The following is an 8,307-nucleotide window of genomic DNA, read 5'->3' as shown; positions in this document are numbered from 1 at the left end:
TCAGGACGTGTGATTTGCATAATCCCCTGGTTCTGATCAAACAAACGTTTGTCCTTCTGTTGGACTGAAACTGCTGTACTTAACTTAATCTCAAACTCCAACTGGAATGTCCCTGGTGTTTCTACCGCTAAAGGAGTAATGCACTGTAATATCAAAGTAGCCGATTTATCTGGCGCTGTGGCCTTAGAAATGTCAAGATGGGTTGAGGGCAACTGTGTGTTTATCCAACTCACAGCAGTAGATCAGCTGGCATACATTATTGGACCTCACGTGTGTGTGTTTTCATGCTCGTGCTGGTGCATCTGCGTGTGTTTTTATGCTTGTGTGTGTGTGTGGACGCTGCAGTCCGTGAGCCCCAGTCTCTCTCAGATGGAACTGTGTCGACCTCTCCACTAGCCTCCATTTTCCGCTCAGTGGGTTTGGTGAAATCCTTCGTGTGGAGAAGAGCTGTGATAAAGTGGATGGGATGGGAGAGGGGGGAGGAGGGTGGGAGGAGGGTGGGAGGAGGGTGGGAGAGAGGGTGGGAGAGGAGAGGAGACGCCTGAGGCTCGGGTGAGGAGAGTGAGGAAGGGGGAGGGGGGGAGTGGGGGGAGGATCACGCTCTATTGACTCCATCACTCCAGGGGGAGGATGAGGGAGGATGGGAGGCAGGGTGTGATCTGAGTTTAGGTGGGGGCAGACCCTGAGCTGGTCTGGACTGTCAATGTTCCTTAATCTGCAATATCTCTCTCTATCCACTGTATATACCTCTCTGTCTACCTCCCTCACCCCTCTCTCCCTATCTCGATCTACTTTCTTTCTCCCCACTCCTCCCTCTCGTTCTATCTCCCTGTCTTCATCCCTTGTCCTCTCTCTCTCTCTCTCTCTCTCTCTCTCTCTTCCACTCCTGGCAGATTAGCGGGTGAATCGAGCCTCTGCCCTCGCTAAACGCAGGACATGCTCCAGCGGCCTCCCCTTCGCCACCCGCAGATCAGCATCGACCCGTCTGCCTCGCTCTCTCGCTCCTCCAACGATCCCCTCTCTCCCCTCCATGTCTCCGTCTCTCCACCGCTGTCTCAAGAAGCCTGCCGCCGCAAACACCAGACTGAACACTGAGCTGAACACTGAGCTGAACACTGAGCTGAACACCAGGCTGAACACTGAGCTGAACACCAGGCTGAACACCAGGCTGAACACCAGGCTGAACACCAGGCTGAACACCAGGCTGAACACCAGGCTGAACACCAGGCTGAACACTGAGCTGAACACCAGGCTGAACACCAGGCTGAACACCAGGCTGAACACCAGGCTGAACACCAGGCTGAACACCAGGCTGAACACCGAGCTGAACACCAGGCTGAACACCAGGCTGAACACCAGGCTGAACACCAGGCTGAACACCAGGCTGAACACCAGGCTGAACACCAGGCTGAACACCAGGCTGAACACTGAGCCTCACTGTCTCTCTCTTCCTCTGACTTAGTTTAGTACTAACGCCACAGTAGAATATCATTCAGTAGCTTACCAAAGTATAGTTCAGTAGTATGATGTCAGAATAGTATAATTCAGTAGTATAATGACAGCAAAGTTTAGTTCAGTAGTACAGTTCGGTAGTATGGTGACCCCAGAGTATAGTTTGGTAGTATGGTGACCCCAGAGTATAGTTTGGTAGTATGGTGACCCCAGAGTATAGTTTGGTAGTATGGTGACCCCAGAGTATAGTTTGGTAGTATGGTGACCCCAGAGTATAGTGTGGTAGTATGGTGTCAGGCTAGTATAGTTCGGTAGTATGGTGACCCCAGAGTATAGTTTAGTAGTATGGTGTCAGGCTAGTATAGTTGGGTAGTATGGTGACCCCAGAGTATAGTTGGGTAGTATGGTGTCAGGCTAGTATAGTTGGGTAGTATGGTGACCCCAGAGTATAGTTGGGTAGTATGGTGTCAGGCTAGTATAGTTGGGTAGTATGGTGACCCCAGAGTATAGTTGGGTAGTATGGTGTCAGGCTAGTATAGTTGGGTAGTATGGTGACCCCAGAGTATAGTTGGGTAGTATGGTGTCAGGCTAGTATAGTTGGGTAGTATGGTGACCCCAGAGTATAGTTGGGTAGTATGGTGTCAGGCTAGTATAGTTGGGTAGTATGGTGACCCCAGAGTATAGTTGGGTAGTATGGTGTCAGGCTAGTATAGTTGGGTAGTATGGTGACCCCAGAGTATAGTTGGGTAGTATGGTGACAGGAAAGAGTGGTTCAGTGGTGATTAATAAAAGCTGTAACCGTGTGTCTCTAATGGTCTGGAGCGAGGCAGGCAGACAGACATGGCCGTGACTCAACACTGAAACAAGAGATAATTGCTTTCCCCTCTTCTCTCTTTTTTTTCTCCTCGGCTTTTATTTCTGTGGCTCTCCAGCCGAGTGATTACCCCTCGTTAAAATCAGAATAAAACGTTGTTAGCGCCGATCGCTAGGGCCCTCTCCAGCCCCTAACATGCTCACTCGCTCGCACTCAGCCTGCCTCTAAATGAATGGCCTTTGAGGAATGTTACTCTAATTCCAATTAGCTCTCCGTGCCTGGAAGAGAGCCAAGGTGAGAGGAAACACACACACACACACATCCACGCACACAGTCATACACTTACACACATCCACACACACCGTCATACACTTACACACATTCACACACACCGTCATACACTTACACACATCCACACACACAGTCATACACTTACACACACTCTCACACACACAGAGACAAAGAGATGTGAAAACACATGCATAGACACACACGTACACACTGTTACAAACACTCAACACACACACACTCTAACAGTCTCCAAACTCCTCCACTGACTGGGAATAGCAGCAGCTAATGCAGCTCTCTGAGGAACCGGGAGAGTAATTAGACTCTAAAACACACACTGTAAATCTCTCTCTGATTGGTGAGTTCACACACCACTCCACAAACACAGTTTATCTGCCACCAATTAACTTCGCAGCCACAAGGGGCTTGGGCGGGATTGCTGAGCTACACACACACACACACACACACATCCTCACACTTGTACACACACACATGCAGACATACACACACAACACAGACAAATCTTATCCTAGAAAGACAGAGGTTGTGGTAGTGTGGTGAAAGAGACAGGTGTGTGTGAGAGAGACAGAGAGAGTACTGTACATACTAACAGTGGCGCTTGGTGTCTTATCTGCCCATGTTTATATGACTGCAGGATTTAGTCACATGACCTGAGAGACAGGAGCAGTCAGCCGCCAAAACTCATTTCCACCTTCAAAAGACTCGCTTATCTCTCCACTGACAGCTTACCGTGTGTGTGTGTGTATGTGTGTGTGACCAAGGGTGTAATAGAGAGAGCAGATGAGATTTGATTCGGGTGGCTATGTATGACTCATTCACATGCAGGAACACAATCTATATGTTATACCTTAGATGCGTGCACACACACACACACACACACCTTGCATTTCCTCCTTCAGGGTTTTGTGTGTCTCACCTCCTGTGAGGTATGGTTGCCATGGTAACGCATTTTGGGCTGTGGCATGCTGTGAATGGTGGAGGTGTTTCTTCAGCTCAGGATTGGAATAAAGCAGATGTAAACAGCACGGTGGACTTTCCAACCAAATTAGTGTCTTGCCACATTGCTAAGACTTGTCTAATCGTGTCAGATCTCTACTGGTGCACAGGTGGCCAGGATTTTAAGAGTTTTGTGATCAGAGTCTGTGTGGGGTATAGAAATAAAAAAATGATGTTCAGTGCTCCCTGGTGGCCAGATGAAGGAGCGTCTTATAGCTGTCGGAGAATTTCAGCTTGCTGCGGGCTTGGAGAAAAGTATCATTTGACCGAAGTTAATATAATAAAATCACCGGAATGAGCATTAACAGATGAAATGCCTGAATTGTTATATTGATCACACTCGTAACATTATATTTTTTGTGATGATTGACTAATTCATACTTTTATTAATTGCAGATTAATGTTACCAATGAAGCTAATAAATTACAGCGCTATGGAAGCAGTTTTTAAAGGGTACTATTTAAATGCCACCATTGGGTTGCGCTTCAATATCGCCATCTAGTGGTTTAAAGTGAGAATTACAAGTGCAGTTCTTATAGTAAACCACCAGATGGCTGTGGTCATCACTGAACGCTAAACTCTATCTACATTTAGTTCACAATTCAAAACATCGTTTTTAACGCAAGAACTCGAGTTCAGCTATTCAAACATACATGTATTTGTGCCCATAACCAAGAAAAGACCACTGTTCAGGCAGTCATTCAGCATTAAGTACCCATCATATACACAAAATGAGCTTAGTCCAGGTGTTCAGTTAAACTGGATCAAACCATCTGCAGGGGAGCTCCACATCACACATCCCAACCTTGTTAACTTGGTTGTTGTGAACAAAACATGAATTAAACAATAGAAATACATATTTACAATACAACATACAAACATGAAGATTGTTATTTTGCGATTGAGCAAACAAGCACACCTAAACAACCCCAATCCACATTCCCCTGCCAATTAACAATGGGAGTGGCCGGTACTACATAACTGGAGGGATTGTTACAGTGGAGCTTCTTTTGACTGTGTGCCACTCACCCAGGCGACGCGCTCACTAACAGGCAAGTAACGCGCAATCGCACGATTACACATTATAATGCCCAAGAAATAGACATGATCTCCATTGCAACTAGAATACTCTTAACCCTGCAGAGGAACTCCTGAGCTCTCAATGTAGAGTAAGATGCATAGACTTGAACTAAGGCTGCAGTTCTTTATATACTGATGGTACGTATGGTTGTGTGTGCACGTGTTTCCCTCCTCTGGTACCAGCCTGCTGCAGAACTGCGCCTGTACAACAGAGCTGAGGTTCTCTACCACGCCCTTTTCAACCATCTGTACACATCTGAAGCCCCTCTCATACAGGTACAACCACATCCACACGACTGTAGCTCGTACAGGTAGTGCCCCCCACCAAAAATTAATATATTTTACTATTTTTTTTTTAGCCAAAAGGCCCCCTACACTCTGTCCAGGGCCGGCCCTGGGTAATGGGATGTTGCTTGATCAATGCCACCTTTAGACTGCTATTGTAGACATCTGTTGCTTTTCTTTCATGTATTTGATTAATGCAGTAGACTACTGAAACGGCCGTCTGTTTCACGTGGTGTTGCCATTCCTGCTGGATTTGCTGCCGGAGAAATCCCCTGCTCTCACTGTCGCCTCCCGGAGGCTCAACCGGTACGACACGGTGCTGCGTCTGGTCCTGTCCCACATGGAGGTGGAACACAAGCTGCCTCTGCGCAGGGTCTACGCCGGCATCCTGCCACTCTTCATAGACAGGTGGGACGCTTGTATCTGTCTGCACGCAGTGCTTCACATCGTCTGAAGCAAATCTAGGTCCCTGGTTGATTGTAAACCAGGCTGTACTTTAACTGTAGGTTGTACTGACTATGTGCTCTTATCAAAGGGCAACTGCGCAGCCTCCAATATAGATGATTTAATTGGGTACTTCAGGCCTCTCCAATCTTTAGTTGCCGGTCTGTATCTGTGTCCTAACAGGATGGGGGTCTTGGTGGTGCGCCACCTGAAACACGTGGAGCTGCTGTTACCAGGTAACTGGAGGTGTGTGTGATGGTCCTGAGGAGCAGAGCCAAATCTGCCTCAGAACATGTTTATTTCAGATCATTACATACAATTCAACCAATAAGTTAGCCTTAGCTAAGTCCTCTTTTGGGGGGTAAAAATGCAGAAGGAGTTCGAGAGGGCGTATGGGGGGGGGGGGGTTTAGGCCGGAATTGCTCAGGAGATTATTACAGCTGGCTGGGGTCCATTTCGTAAATGAATCAGAACAGGAAAGGAGAGAGACCATGTTCAAAAAACAGAAAAATTACTAAGTTAAGAACAATGTAAAACTATATATTTTTTTAATACTAATTACAAATATTAACAATATAAAGCTACCAAAAACCCAAGTGCCAATTAACAATATTTATTGCAAATATTAGAAAATGACTATGTTCAAGACAACATGAACTAAATGTCAACTATTAACAATATTAATGAAGACCATATTACCTCTAGGCTGACAAGGTGAGTGGCTCCTCGATGCTAACAGGTTGTTTTCCAGAGCCTTGCTAAATGCATGGATGGGGAGGTTGCAGACGTGTCCATACTGTAACAAACAACAATGTGATTAACACAAGTTGTGTGGAGGACAAGGCACTAATGAGTTGTTGAGGAGCAAACTAATGAGAAAGTCAGACGACTTACCTCCTTTTCTCTCGGTTCCACTTTTCTTCTGAGGGGAACCAGTTTCTTCCTTGGGGGCCAAAACATTCATTGGCGTTATTGTCAGGATGACAAACAGCACATTTAACTTACATGAACTTCAGGGTGCGAAGCTTGTGTTCAGACAAGATGGTATGGTTGCTTACTGTCTGATAAAGCGAGGCCAATAGAGGAGGTTTTCGTCAATCTGATCCACGGCCTTCTCATAGTTCTTACTCGACTTCACCTAAGAGAGACACGACCAAATGATGGAGACGTCATCTATCTGCATACCTAAACAACCCTTTATTGTGTCGCTGGAAAAGCTGCTCTCAATAATCTTCATGTACAGGAAACATAGTTTTGCATTTTAAACCATCTTAAGATCTATGAGGCAGCAGTAACTATGTATTATCAAAAGACAGAGTAACATAACTACACGTTTAATATCATTAGAAAACAACTTGCCCCTTTCCTCTCCGATGGTTGCACAGGCCTGTTATGTTGAACTCATTCCTGCTGAAGTTTTTGTCCTGTTGAGAGAAAATGATCATAAGAATAGAGGCTCGGTACCTACGAGCAGACCTGTAACTATTGGAACGAAACATTTCAGGTCAGAACTGGATGTCAATTCTAACATGCATTCCCCGTGCGTTTGGTTAGCTGGTTAGCACACAGACGAACCCGTAACTTTACCGCAGTTTTATAAGCATTCATGTTTGCTAGTTGAGATTTATGGACCCAATTAAAAAATATCTGAAATCAAATGTGCATACCGGGGAGACCATCTAAACACGGAACTTTAAATTCCCTGATGAACATGTTAGTAAGCCTGAACCCCGTTCATTGGAGTTACTTAGCTAGCTTCAAATCCTTTTCAACTTGTCGTTGACGGCTTCTCGGCTGTTTCAACTGTCGATACAATATCAACTGTAATTTAATATCTATTTTAGGTTTTGAGTCAGTGAAGCCACGACATCAAGAACGCCGGTATTTTTTTGCGTGACATTTCTTTCTTCTGAGGGTAGACTACTGCAGATTGCAACGAATAATGCATTAACGCCACCTACTGTTCGGCGGCCTAAGTGTTCCATAACCTCAAAAATACATCTTAACACTTTCTACATTACTGTGGTGTTGAAATGCAACCAAATACGCCATGTCAGTGAACAGTCACACTTGCTCGCTGCTTTGTGCAACACACCTGGCCATCAATCGTTTACGTTGATTCACCGGATAGAAAGACACTCAGTCTATGGAGAATCGCATGCTCAAAACTGACTGCTTGTTTTAGATGTATACGTGCTTTCCCAACTGGATGGTCTTAATGCTGTGAGCCCATGTAGCTGACTACATTGACATCAGACTCGAGTACAAATGTTAATTTGAGTAGATAAATGGTTTGTTCTGGGGGTGGTAGACTGGAGGGTGACGTGTCCCACGTGGCTGACTGCCGCCGCTCTCAATCCCCTCCGCATCTGCATTGCTAATGTCTGTGCGGAGGAGGTGGAGTGCTGAGCTCTAACTAATGCAAACGATTACCGACGATGCGGCGAGCGTGCAGAATTACACACTAATTACCCAGGCATGCTAATCAGCTCCCCGCGCTGTTCTATCCGCTCGTTAGCGTCTAATATTCACATCTCTAATAGAGATGAATTGTCAAACACTAGTGTTTTGTAACAGGCAATTTATTGTCTAAACAATGATGAAATCTGGGGCCCTAACGAGGGTAAGTAGTGTGTGTGCGTTAGACAGGAATTTAGCTTCGTGACAGTAACGGTCTTGACGCACATTGTATAGGCCTACATGAGGTCCCTGTCAGTCACACAAGTGTACAACAACTGATGACTCATCTTTGTGTGTGCTGAAACAAAACAACCAGACCAAAGGGGACCCAGACCAGTTATTTATGTTGTCAAGAATTCCTTTATTACAAACAGTCAGCATGTGGATGGTAATGTCAGCAGGCCAGATGGGGGGGCCTAACCAAAGAAGGGAAATACTGACCGAGGAACATACAGAACTTAAGTCTT

General features: G+C 45.7%; 1 long non-coding RNA gene across 1 annotated transcript; it reads right to left on the bottom strand.

Moving 5' to 3' along the window:
• Window positions 1–5,315: 5,315 nt before the first annotated feature.
• LOC134015152 (uncharacterized) lies at window positions 5,316–6,519 on the bottom strand. The gene is made up of 4 exons (XR_009929071.1): window positions 6,439–6,519; window positions 6,275–6,323; window positions 6,080–6,176; window positions 5,316–5,824 (listed from the first exon to the last, which is right to left on the bottom strand). It is a non-coding gene; the product is annotated as an uncharacterized LOC134015152 (long non-coding RNA).
• Between the last annotated feature and the right edge of the window lie 1,788 nt (window positions 6,520–8,307).

The sequence above is a fragment of the Osmerus eperlanus genome, chromosome 28 (genome assembly GCF_963692335.1).
Source record: "Osmerus eperlanus chromosome 28, fOsmEpe2.1, whole genome shotgun sequence".
Taxonomy (NCBI): Eukaryota; Metazoa; Chordata; class Actinopteri; order Osmeriformes; family Osmeridae; genus Osmerus; species Osmerus eperlanus.
The sequence above is the reverse complement of the archived record's forward strand: the minus strand, read 5'-3'. Positions and strand labels throughout refer to the sequence as shown.